Raw genomic sequence first — 12,486 nt, 5'->3', positions numbered from 1 at the left:
ACAAACTGACAGAAGCAGTCAAAAAATTATCACGGAGGGCACTGAGACATGCCCATGAAATTATGGTTTAATATTTCTGTTTCCACTTCATTGCTAAAGCAAACTGAATAGCAGAGGATGGTTTTGATCCATAAATCACTGGGTTAACTGCCAGGCACACTTCCACTTCATCACTCCACTTTCAGGTACCCCAGAACAATACTTAAATTCACAATACATGGATTAGGAGATCAGTGTCTTAAGCCACTGTGTCTCTCTGTGATCAGCATGACCTATATGGATTGATAGAAGCAGTAATAAAAAAAGAATCACGGAGGGCACAGAGACATGCCCATGAAATTCTCCAATGTAAAAAAAAAATCCCTGTTTACACTTCATTTTTAAAAGTAGAATTGGATAGCTTCGATCCATCAACCTCTGTGTTATGTGCCCAGCTCTTCTCTTCTGTTTGCACTTCATTGCTCAAAGCAAACTGAATAGCAGAGGATGGTTTCGATCCATAAATCACTGGGTTAACTGCCAGGCACACTTCCACTTCATCCCTCCACTTTCAGGTACCCCAAAACAATACTTGAGCTCACAATAAATGGATTAGGCGGTCAGTGTCTTAAGTCACTGTGGAAATGTGTGATCAGCATGACCTATATGAACTGATAGAAGCAGTTGTAAAAAAAAATGCATTTCGGAGGGCACAGAGACATGCCCATGAAATTCTCCTTTTTTATCCCAGTTAAATCTTCATTTCTAAAAATTGAATCGGAAAGCTTCAATCCATCAAACTCTATGTCACGTGCTGATCTCTCTTCCTCCGCATTCCTCCGCACCCCAGATGGGACTCAAACCCACAATCCCTGGCTTAGAAGGCCAGTGCCTTATCCATTAGGCCACTGGGGCACTTGCTGATAATGAACTGGATATCAGAGAGTGGTTTCTACCGAACGTACACGTGGTTAAAGTAGACATCACGCTTCCGCTTCGCTTCTGTAATCAGCATGACCTGTACAAACTGACAGAAGCAGTCAAAAAATTATCACGGAGGGCACTGAGACATGCCCATGAAATTATGGTTTAATATTTCTGTTTCCACTTCATTGCTAAAGCAAACTGAATAGCAGAGGATGGTTTTGATCCATAAATCACTGGGTTAACTGCCAGGCACACTTCCACTTCATCACTCCACTTTCAGGTACCCCAGAACAATACTTAAATTCACAATACATGGATTAGGAGATCAGTGTCTTAAGCCACTGTGTCTCTCTGTGATCAGCATGACCTATATGGATTGATAGAAGCAGTAATAAAAAAGAATCACGGAGGGCACAGAGACATGCCCATGAAATTTAAGTTAAATGTTCATTTCTAAAAATTGAATCGGAAAGCATCAATCCATCAAACTCTGTGTCACGTGCTGATCTCTCTTCCTCCGCATTCCTCCACACCCCAGATGGGACTCGAACCCACAATCCCTGGCTTAGAAGGCCAGTGCCTTATCCATTAGGCCACTGGGGCACTTGCTGAAAATAACCTGGATAGCAGAGAGTGGTTTCAACCGAACGTACACATGGTTAAAGTAGACGTCACGCTTCCGCTTCGCTTCTGTAATCAGCATGACCTGTACAAACTGACAGAAGCAGTCAAAAAATAATCACGGAGGGCACTGAGACATGCCCATGAAATTATGGTTTAATATTTCTGTTTCCACTTCATTGCTAAAGCAAACTGAATAGCAGAGGATGGTTTCGATCCATAAATCACTGGGTTAACTGCCAGGCACACTTCCACTTCATCACTCCACTTTCAGGTACCCCAAAACAATACTTGAATTCACAATACATGGATTAGGAGATCAGTGTCTTAAGCCACTGTGTCTCTCTGTGATCAGCATGACCTATATGGATTGATAGAAGCAGTAATAAAAAAAGAATCACGGAGGGCACAGAGACATGCCCATGAAATTCTCCAATGTAAAAAAAAAATCCCTGTTTACACTTCATTTTTAAAAGTAGAATTGGATAGCTTCGATCCATCAACCTCTGTGTTATGTGCCCAGCTCTTCTCTTCTGTTTGCACTTCATTGCTCAAAGCAAACTGAATAGCAGAGGATGGTTTCGATCCATAAATCACTGGGTTAACTGCCAGGCACACTTCCACTTCATCCCTCCACTTTCAGGTACCCCAAAACAATACTTGAGCTCACAATAAATGGATTAGGCGGTCAGTGTCTTAAGTCACTGTGGAAATGTGTGATCAGCATGACCTATATGAACTGATAGAAGCAGTTGTAAAAAAAAATGCATTTCGGAGGGCACAGAGACATGCCCATGAAATTCTCCTTTTTTATCCCAGTTAAATCTTCATTTCTAAAAATTGAATCGGAAAGCTTCAATCCATCAAACTCTATGTCACGTGCTGATCTCTCTTCCTCCGCATTCCTCCGCACCCCAGATGGGACTCAAACCCACAATCCCTGGCTTAGAAGGCCAGTGCCTTATCCATTAGGCCACTGGGGCACTTGCTGATAATGAACTGGATATCAGAGAGTGGTTTCTACCGAACGTACACGTGGTTAAAGTAGACATCACGCTTCCGCTTCGCTTCTGTAATCAGCATGACCTGTACAAACTGACAGAAGCAGTCAAAAAATTATCACGGAGGGCACTGAGACATGCCCATGAAATTATGGTTTAATATTTCTGTTTCCACTTCATTGCTAAAGCAAACTGAATAGCAGAGGATGGTTTTGATCCATAAATCACTGGGTTAACTGCCAGGCACACTTCCACTTCATCACTCCACTTTCAGGTACCCCAGAACAATACTTAAATTCACAATACATGGATTAGGAGATCAGTGTCTTAAGCCACTGTGTCTCTCTGTGATCAGCATGACCTATATGGATTGATAGAAGCAGTAATAAAAAAAGAATCACGGAGGGCACAGAGACATGCCCATGAAATTCTCCAATGTAAAAAAAAAATCCCTGTTTACACTTCATTTTTAAAAGTAGAATTGGATAGCTTCGATCCATCAACCTCTGTGTTATGTGCCCAGCTCTTCTCTTCTGTTTGCACTTCATTGCTCAAAGCAAACTGAATAGCAGAGGATGGTTTCGATCCATAAATCACTGGGTTAACTGCCAGCACACTTCCACTTCATCCCTCCACTTTCAGGTACCCCAAAACAATACTTGAGCTCACAATAAATGGATTAGGCGGTCAGTGTCTTAAGTCACTGTGGAAATGTGTGATCAGCATGACCTATATGAACTGATAGAAGCAGTTGTAAAAAAAAATGCATTTCGGAGGGCACAGAGACATGCCCATGAAATTCTCCTTTTTTATCCCAGTTAAATCTTCATTTCTAAAAATTGAATCGGAAAGCTTCAATCCATCAAACTCTATGTCACGTGCTGATCTCTCTTCCTCCGCATTCCTCCGCACCCCAGATGGGACTCAAACCCACAATCCCTGGCTTAGAAGGCCAGTGCCTTATCCATTAGGCCACTGGGGCACTTGCTGATAATGAACTGGATATCAGAGAGTGGTTTCTACCGAACGTACACGTGGTTAAAGTAGACATCACGCTTCCGCTTCGCTTCTGTAATCAGCATGACCTGTACAAACTGACAGAAGCAGTCAAAAAATTATCACGGAGGTTACTGAGACATGCCCATGAAATTATGGTTTAATATTTCTGTTTCCACTTCATTGCTAAAGCAAACTGAATAGCAGAGGATGGTTTTGATCCATAAATCACTGGGTTAACTGCCAGGCACACTTCCACTTCATCACTCCACTTTCAGGTACCCCAGAACAATACTTAAATTCACAATACATGGATTAGGAGATCAGTGTCTTAAGCCACTGTGTCTCTCTGTGATCAGCATGACCTATATGGATTGATAGAAGCAGTAATAAAAAAGAATCACGGAGGGCACAGAGACATGCCCATGAAATTTAAGTTAAATCTTCATTTCTAAAAATTGAATCGGAAAGCTTCAATCCATCAAACTCTGTGTCACGTGCTGATCTCTCTTCCTCCTCATTCCTCCACACCCCAAATGGGACTCGAACCCACAATCCCTGGCTTAGAAGGCCAGTGCCTTATCCATTAGGCCACTGGGGCACTTGCTGAAAATGAACTGGATAGCAGAGAGTGGTTTCTACCGAACGTACACATGGTTAAAGTAGACGTCACGCTTCCGCTTCGCTTCTGTAATCAGCATGACCTGTACAAACTGACAGAAGCAGTCAAAAAATAATCACGGAGGGCACTGAGACATGCCCATGAAATTATGGTTTAATATTTCTGTTTCCACTTCATTGCTAAAGAAAACTGAATAGCAGAGGATGGTTTCGATCCATAAATCACTGGGTTAACTGCCAGGCACACTTCCACTTCATCACTCCACTTTCAGGTACCCCAAAACAATACTTGAATTCACAATACATGGATTAGGAGATCAGTGTCTTAAGCCACTGTGTCTCTCTGTGATCAGCATGACGTATATGGATTGATAGAAGCAGTAATAAAAAAAGAATCACGGAGGGCACAGAGACATGCCCATGAAATTCTCCAATGTAAAAAAAAAATCCCTGTTTACACTTCATTTTTAAAAGTAGAATTGGATAGCTTCGATCCATCAACCTCTGTGTTATGTGCCCAGCTCTTCTCTTCTGTTTGCACTTCATTGCTCAAAGCAAACTGGATAGCAGAGGATGGTTTCGATCCCTAAATCACTTGGTTAACTGCCCTGCACACTTCCACTTCATCCCTCCACTTTCAGGTACCCCAAAACAATACTTGAACTCACAATAAATGGATTAGGCGGTCAGTGTCTTAAGTCACTGTGGAAATGTGTGATCAGCATGACCTATATGAACTGATATAAGCAGTTGTAAAAAAAAATGCATTTCGGAGGGCACAGAGACATGGCCATGAAATTCTCCTTTTTTATCCCAGTTAAATCTTCATTTCTAAAAATTGAATCGGAAAGCTTCAATCCATCAAACTTTGTGTCACGTGCTGATCTCTCTTCCTCCGCATACACCCACCCCAGATGGGGCTCGAACCCACAATCCCTGGCTTAGAAGGCCAGTGCCTTATCCATTAGGCCACTGGGGCACTTGCTGAAAATGAACTGGATAGCAGAGAGTGGTTTCAACCGAACGTACACGTGGTTAAAGTAGACGTCACGCTTCCGCTTCGCTTCTGTAATCAGCATGACCTGTACAAACTGACAGAAGCAGTCAAAAAATAATCACGGAGGGCACTGAGACATGCCCATGAAATTATGGTTTAATATTTCTGTTTCCACTTCATTGCTAAAGCAAACTGAATAGCAGAGGATGGTTTCGATCCATAAATCACTGGGTTAACTGCCAGGCACACTTCCACTTCATCACTATACTTTCAGGTACCCCAAAACAATACTTGAATTCACAATACATGGATTAGGAGATCAGTGTCTTAAGCCACTGTGTCTCTCTGTGATCAGCATGACCTATATGGATTGACAGAAGCAGTCAAAAAATTATCACGGAGGGCACTGAGACATGCCCATGAAATTATGGTTTAATATTTCTGTTTCCACTTCAGCTTCAATCCATCAAACTCTGTGTCACGTGCTGATCTCTCTTCCTCCTCATTCCTCCACACCCCAAATGGGACTCGAACCCACAATCCCTGGCTTAGAAGGCCAGTGCCTTATCCATTAGGCCACTGGGGCACTTGCTGAAAATGAACTGGATAGCAGAGAGTGGTTTCTACCGAACGTACACATGGTTAAAGTAGACGTCAGGCACACTTCCACTTCATCACTCCACTTTCAGGTACCCCAAAACAATACTTGAATTCACAATACATGGATTAGGAGATCAGTGTCTTAAGCCACTGTGTCTCTCTGTGATCAGCATGACGTATATGGATTGATAGAAGCAGTAATAAAAAAAGAATCACGGAGGGCACAGAGACATGCCCATGAAATTCTCCAATGTAAAAAAAAAATCCCTGTTTACACTTCATTTTTAAAAGTAGAATTGGATAGCTTCGATCCATCAACCTCTGTGTTATGTGCCCAGCTCTTCTCTTCTGTTTGCACTTCATTGCTCAAAGCAAACTGGATAGCAGAGGATGGTTTCGATCCCTAAATCACTTGGTTAACTGCCCTGCACACTTCCACTTCATCCCTCCACTTTCAGGTACCCCAAAACAATACTTGAACTCACAATAAATGGATTAGGCGGTCAGTGTCTTAAGTCACTGTGGAAATGTGTGATCAGCATGACCTATATGAACTGATATAAGCAGTTGTAAAAAAAAATGCATTTCGGAGGGCACAGAGACATGGCCATGAAATTCTCCTTTTTTATCCCAGTTAAATCTTCATTTCTAAAAATTGAATCGGAAAGCTTCAATCCATCAAACTTTGTGTCACGTGCTGATCTCTCTTCCTCCGCATACACCCACCCCAGATGGGGCTCGAACCCACAATCCCTGGCTTAGAAGGCCAGTGCCTTATCCATTAGGCCACTGGGGCACTTGCTGAAAATGAACTGGATAGCAGAGAGTGGTTTCAACCGAACGTACACGTGGTTAAAGTAGACGTCACGCTTCCGCTTCGCTTCTGTAATCAGCATGACCTGTACAAACTGACAGAAGCAGTCAAAAAATAATCACGGAGGGCACTGAGACATGCCCATGAAATTATGGTTTAATATTTCTGTTTCCACTTCATTGCTAAAGCAAACTGAATAGCAGAGGATGGTTTCGATCCATAAATCACTGGGTTAACTGCCAGGCACACTTCCACTTCATCACTATACTTTCAGGTACCCCAAAACAATACTTGAATTCACAATACATGGATTAGGAGATCAGTGTCTTAAGCCACTGTGTCTCTCTGTGATCAGCATGACCTATATGGATTGACAGAAGCAGTCAAAAAATTATCACGGAGGGCACTGAGACATGCCCATGAAATTATGGTTTAATATTTCTGTTTCCACTTCATTGCTAAAGCAAACTGAATAGCAGAGGATGGTTTTGATCCATAAATCACTGGGTTAACTGCCAGGCACACTTCCACTTCATCACTCCACTTTCAGGTACCCCAGAACAATACTTAAATTCACAATACATGGATTAGGAGATCAGTGTCTTAAGCCACTGTGTCTCTCTGTGATCAGCATGACCTATATGGATTGATAGAAGCAGTAATAAAAAAGAATCACGGAGGGCACAGAGACATGCCCATGAAATTTAAGTTAAATCTTCATTTCTAAAAATTGAATCGGAAAGCTTCAATCCATCAAACTCTGTGTCACGTGCTGATCTCTCTTCCTCCTCATTCCTCCACACCCCAGATGGGACTCGAACCCACAATCCCTGGCTTAGAAGGCCAGTGCCTTATCCATTAGGCCACTGGGGCACTTGCTGAAAATGAACTGGATAGCAGAGAGTGGTTTCTACCGAACGTACACATGGTTAAAGTAGACGTCACGCTTCCGCTTCGCTTCTGTAATCAGCATGACCTGTACAAACTGACAGAAGCAGTCAAAAAATAATCACGGAGGGCACTGAGACATGCCCATGAAATTATGGTTTAATATTTCTGTTTCCACTTCATTGCTAAAGAAAACTGAATAGCAGAGGATGGTTTCGATCCATAAATCACTGGGTTAACTGCCAGGCACACTTCCACTTCATCACTCCACTTTCAGGTACCCCAAAACAATACTTGAATTCACAATACATGGATTAGGAGATCAGTGTCTTAAGCCACTGTGTCTCTCTGTGATCAGCATGACGTATATGGATTGATAGAAGCAGTAATAAAAAAAGAATCACGGAGGGCACAGAGACATGCCCATGAAATTCTCCAATGTAAAAAAAAAATCCCTGTTTACACTTCATTTTTAAAAGTAGAATTGGATAGCTTCGATCCATCAACCTCTGTGTTATGTGCCCAGCTCTTCTCTTCTGTTTGCACTTCATTGCTCAAAGCAAACTGGATAGTAGAGGATGGTTTCGATCCCTAAATCACTTGGTTAACTGCCCTGCACACTTCCACTTCATCCCTCCACTTTCAGGTACCCCAAAACAATACTTGAACTCACAATAAATGGATTAGGCGGTCAGTGTCTTAAGTCACTGTGGAAATGTGTGATCAGCATGACCTATATGAACTGATATAAGCAGTTGTAAAAAAAAATGCATTTCGGAGGGCACAGAGACATGGCCATGAAATTCTCCTTTTTTATCCCAGTTAAATCTTCATTTCTAAAAATTGAATCGGAAAGCTTCAATCCATCAAACTCTGTGTCACGTGCTGATCTCTCTTCCTCCGCATACACCCACCCCAGATGGGGCTCGAACCCACAATCCCTGGCTTAGAAGGCCAGTGCCTTATCCATTAGGCCACTGGGGCACTTGCTGAAAATGAACTGGATAGCAGAGAGTGGTTTCAACCGAACGTACACGTGGTTAAAGTAGACATCACGCTTCCGCTTCGCTTCTGTAATCAGCATGACCTGTACAAACTGACAGAAGCAGTCAAAAAATAATCACGGAGGGCACTGAGACATGCCCATGAAATTATGGTTTAATATTTCTGTTTCCACTTCATTGCTAAAGCAAACTGAATAGCAGAGGATGGTTTCGATCCATAAATCACTGGGTTAACTGCCAGGCACACTTCCACTTCATCACTCCACTTTCAGGTACCCCAAAACAATACTTGAATTCACAATACATGGATTAGGAGATCAGTGTCTTAAGCCACTGTGTCTCTCTGTGATCAGCATGACCTATATGGATTGACAGAAGCAGTCAAAAAATTATCACGGAGGGCACTGAGACATGCCCATGAAATTATGGTTTAATATTTCTGTTTCCACTTCATTGCTAAAGCAAACTGAATAGCAGAGGATGGTTTTGATCCATAAATCACTGGGTTAACTGCCAGGCACACTTCCACTTCATCACTCCACTTTCAGGTACCCCAGAACAATACTTAAATTCACAATACATGGATTAGGAGATCAGTGTCTTAAGCCACTGTGTCTCTCTGTGATCAGCATGACCTATATGGATTGATAGAAGCAGTAATAAAAAAGAATCACGGAGGGCACAGAGACATGCCCATGAAATTTAAGTTAAATCTTCATTTCTAAAAATTGAATCGGAAAGCTTCAATCCATCAAACTCTGTGTCACGTGCTGATCTCTCTTCCTCCTCATTCCTCCACACCCCAGATGGGACTCGAACCCACAATCCCTGGCTTAGAAGGCCAGTGCCTTATCCATTAGGCCACTGGGGCACTTGCTGAAAATGAACTGGATAGCAGAGAGTGGTTTCTACCGAACGTACACATGGTTAAAGTAGACGTCACGCTTCCGCTTCGCTTCTGTAATCAGCATGACCTGTACAAACTGACAGAAGCAGTCAAAAAATAATCACGGAGGGCACTGAGACATGCCCATGAAATTATGGTTTAATATTTCTGTTTCCACTTCATTGCTAAAGAAAACTGAATAGCAGAGGATGGTTTCGATCCATAAATCACTGGGTTAACTGCCAGGCACACTTCCACTTCATCACTCCACTTTCAGGTACCCCAAAACAATACTTGAATTCACAATACATGGATTAGGAGATCAGTGTCTTAAGCCACTGTGTCTCTCTGTGATCAGCATGACCTATATGGATTGACAGAAGCAGTCAAAAAATTATCACGGAGGGCACTGAGACATGCCCATGAAATTATGGTTTAATATTTCTGTTTCCACTTCATTGCTAAAGCAAACTGAATAGCAGAGGATGGTTTTGATCCATAAATCACTGGGTTAACTGCCAGGCACACTTCCACTTCATCACTCCACTTTCAGGTACCCCAGAACAATACTTAAATTCACAATACATGGATTAGGAGATCAGTGTCTTAAGCCACTGTGTCTCTCTGTGATCAGCATGACCTATATGGATTGATAGAAGCAGTAATAAAAAAGAATCACGGAGGGCACAGAGACATGCCCATGAAATTCTCCAATGTAAAAAAAAAATCCCTGTTTACACTTCATTTTTAAAAGTAGAATTGGATAGCTTCGATCCATCAACCTCTGTGTTATGTGCCCAGCTCTTCTCTTCTGTTTGCACTTCATTGCTCAAAGCAAACTGGATAGCAGAGGATGGTTTCGATCCCTAAATCACTTGGTTAACTGCCCTGCACACTTCCACTTCATCCCTCCACTTTCAGGTACCCCAAAACAATACTTGAGCTCACAATAAATGGATTAGGCGGTCAGTGTCTTAAGTCACTGTGGAAATGTGTGATCAGCATGACCTATATGAACTGATATAAGCAGTTGTAAAAAAAAATGCATTTCGGAGGGCACAGAGACATGGCCATGAAATTCTCCTTTTTTATCCCAGTTAAATCTTCATTTCTAAAAATTGAATCGGAAAGCTTCAATCCATCAAACTCTGTGTCACGTGCTGATCTCTCTTCCTCCGCATACACCCACCCCAGATGGGGCTCGAACCCACAATCCCTGGCTTAGAAGGCCAGTGCCTTATCCATTAGGCCACTGGGGCACTTGCTGAAAATGAACTGGATAGCAGAGAGTGGTTTCAACCGAACGTACACGTGGTTAAAGTAGACATCACGCTTCCGCTTCGCTTCTGTAATCAGCATGACCTGTACAAACTGACAGAAGCAGTCAAAAAATAATCACGGAGGGCACTGAGACATGCCCATGAAATTATGGTTTAATATTTCTGTTTCCACTTCATTGCTAAAGCAAACTGAATAGCAGAGGATGGTTTCGATCCATAAATCACTGGGTTAACTGCCAGGCACACTTCCACTTCATCACTCCACTTTCAGGTACCCCAAAACAATACTTGAATTCACAATACATGGATTAGGAGATCAGTGTCTTAAGCCACTGTGTCTCTCTGTTATCAGCATGACCTATATGGATTGATAGAAGCAGTAATAAAAAAAGAATCACGGAGGGCACAGAGACATGCCCATGAAATTCTCCAATGTAAAAAAAAAATCCCTGTTTACACTTCATTTTTAAAAGTAGAATTGGATAGCTTCGATCCATCAACCTCTGTGTTATGTGCCCAGCTCTTCTCTTCTGTTTGCACTTCATTGCTCAAAGCAAACTGAATAGCAGAGGATGGTTTCGATCCATAAATCACTGGGTTAACTGCCAGGCACACTTCCACTTCATCCCTCCACTTTCAGGTACCCCAAAACAATACTTGAGCTCACAATAAATGGATTAGGCGGTCAGTGTCTTAAGTCACTGTGGAAATGTGTGATCAGCATGACCTATATGAACTGATAGAAGCAGTTGTAAAAAAAAATGCATTTCGGAGGGCACAGAGACATGCCCATGAAATTCTCCTTTTTTATCCCAGTTAAATCTTCATTTCTAAAAATTGAATCGGAAAGCTTCAATCTATCAAACTCTATGTCACGTGCTGATCTCACTTCCTCCGCATTCCTCCGCACCCCAGATGGGACTCAAACCCACAATCCCTGGCTTAGAAGGCCAGTGCCTTATCCATTAGGCCACTGGGGCACTTGCTGATAATGAACTGGATATCAGAGAGTGGTTTCTACCGAACGTACACGTGGTTAAAGTAGACATCACGCTTCCGCTTCGCTTCTGTAATCAGCATGACCTGTACAAACTGACAGAAGCAGTCAAAAAATTATCACGGAGGGCACTGAGACATGCCCATGAAATTATGGTTTAATATTTCTGTTTCCACTTCATTGCTAAAGCAAACTGAATAGCAGAGGATGGTTTTGATCCATAAATCACTGGGTTAACTGCCAGGCACACTTCCACTTCATCACTCCACTTTCAGGTACCCCAGAACAATACTTAAATTCACAATACATGGATTAGGAGATCAGTGTCTTAAGCCACTGTGTCTCTCTGTGATCAGCATGACCTATATGGATTGATAGAAGCAGTAATAAAAAAGAATCACGGAGGGCACAGAGACATGCCCATGAAATTTAAGTTAAATCTTCATTTCTAAAAATTGAATCGGAAAGCTTCAATCCATCAAACTCTGTGTCACGTGCTGATCTCTCTTCCTCAGCATTCCTCCACACGCCAGATGGGACTCGAACCCACAATCCCTGGCTTAGAAGGCCAGTGCCTTATCCATTAGGCCACTGGGGCACTTGCTGAAAATGAACTGGATAGCAGAGAGTGGTTTCAACCGAACGTACACATGGTTAAAGTAGACGTCACGCTTCCGCTTCGCTTCTGTAATCAGCATGACCTGTACAAACTGACAGAAGCAGTCAAAAAATAATCACGGAGGGCACTGAGACATGCCCATGAAATTATGGTTTAATATTTCTGTTTCCACTTCATTGCTAAAGAAAACTGAATAGCAGAGGATGGTTTCGATCCATAAATCACTGGTTAACTGCCAGGCACACCTCCACTTCAT

General features: G+C 42.3%; 14 non-coding genes across 14 annotated transcripts; all 14 read right to left on the bottom strand.

Moving 5' to 3' along the window:
- Window positions 1–821: 821 nt before the first annotated feature.
- On the bottom strand, window positions 822–894 carry trnar-ucu (transfer RNA arginine (anticodon UCU)). The gene has a single exon. It is a non-coding gene; the product is annotated as a tRNA-Arg (tRNA).
- A 542-nt stretch (window positions 895–1,436) lies between these two features.
- trnar-ucu (transfer RNA arginine (anticodon UCU)) lies at window positions 1,437–1,509 on the bottom strand. Its single transcript has one exon. It is a non-coding gene; the product is annotated as a tRNA-Arg (tRNA).
- A 928-nt stretch (window positions 1,510–2,437) lies between these two features.
- On the bottom strand, window positions 2,438–2,510 carry trnar-ucu (transfer RNA arginine (anticodon UCU)). Its single transcript has one exon. It is a non-coding gene; the product is annotated as a tRNA-Arg (tRNA).
- A 927-nt stretch (window positions 2,511–3,437) lies between these two features.
- trnar-ucu (transfer RNA arginine (anticodon UCU)) lies at window positions 3,438–3,510 on the bottom strand. The gene has a single exon. It is a non-coding gene; the product is annotated as a tRNA-Arg (tRNA).
- A 542-nt stretch (window positions 3,511–4,052) lies between these two features.
- trnar-ucu (transfer RNA arginine (anticodon UCU)) lies at window positions 4,053–4,125 on the bottom strand. The gene has a single exon. It is a non-coding gene; the product is annotated as a tRNA-Arg (tRNA).
- A 926-nt stretch (window positions 4,126–5,051) lies between these two features.
- Window positions 5,052–5,124, bottom strand: trnar-ucu (transfer RNA arginine (anticodon UCU)). The gene has a single exon. It is a non-coding gene; the product is annotated as a tRNA-Arg (tRNA).
- A 531-nt stretch (window positions 5,125–5,655) lies between these two features.
- On the bottom strand, window positions 5,656–5,728 carry trnar-ucu (transfer RNA arginine (anticodon UCU)). Its single transcript has one exon. It is a non-coding gene; the product is annotated as a tRNA-Arg (tRNA).
- A 737-nt stretch (window positions 5,729–6,465) lies between these two features.
- Window positions 6,466–6,538, bottom strand: trnar-ucu (transfer RNA arginine (anticodon UCU)). The gene has a single exon. It is a non-coding gene; the product is annotated as a tRNA-Arg (tRNA).
- An 818-nt stretch (window positions 6,539–7,356) lies between these two features.
- On the bottom strand, window positions 7,357–7,429 carry trnar-ucu (transfer RNA arginine (anticodon UCU)). The gene has a single exon. It is a non-coding gene; the product is annotated as a tRNA-Arg (tRNA).
- A 926-nt stretch (window positions 7,430–8,355) lies between these two features.
- Window positions 8,356–8,428, bottom strand: trnar-ucu (transfer RNA arginine (anticodon UCU)). Its single transcript has one exon. It is a non-coding gene; the product is annotated as a tRNA-Arg (tRNA).
- Window positions 8,429–9,246: 818 nt separating this feature from the next.
- trnar-ucu (transfer RNA arginine (anticodon UCU)) lies at window positions 9,247–9,319 on the bottom strand. Its single transcript has one exon. It is a non-coding gene; the product is annotated as a tRNA-Arg (tRNA).
- A 1,201-nt stretch (window positions 9,320–10,520) lies between these two features.
- trnar-ucu (transfer RNA arginine (anticodon UCU)) lies at window positions 10,521–10,593 on the bottom strand. The gene has a single exon. It is a non-coding gene; the product is annotated as a tRNA-Arg (tRNA).
- Window positions 10,594–11,521: 928 nt separating this feature from the next.
- Window positions 11,522–11,594, bottom strand: trnar-ucu (transfer RNA arginine (anticodon UCU)). Its single transcript has one exon. It is a non-coding gene; the product is annotated as a tRNA-Arg (tRNA).
- A 542-nt stretch (window positions 11,595–12,136) lies between these two features.
- Window positions 12,137–12,209, bottom strand: trnar-ucu (transfer RNA arginine (anticodon UCU)). The gene has a single exon. It is a non-coding gene; the product is annotated as a tRNA-Arg (tRNA).
- Between the last annotated feature and the right edge of the window lie 277 nt (window positions 12,210–12,486).

The sequence above is a fragment of the Oncorhynchus clarkii genome, chromosome 21, assembly GCF_045791955.1.
Source record: "Oncorhynchus clarkii lewisi isolate Uvic-CL-2024 chromosome 21, UVic_Ocla_1.0, whole genome shotgun sequence".
NCBI classification, from domain to species: domain Eukaryota; kingdom Metazoa; phylum Chordata; class Actinopteri; order Salmoniformes; family Salmonidae; genus Oncorhynchus; species Oncorhynchus clarkii.
This window is presented reverse-complemented; position numbering and strand designations above follow the sequence as displayed.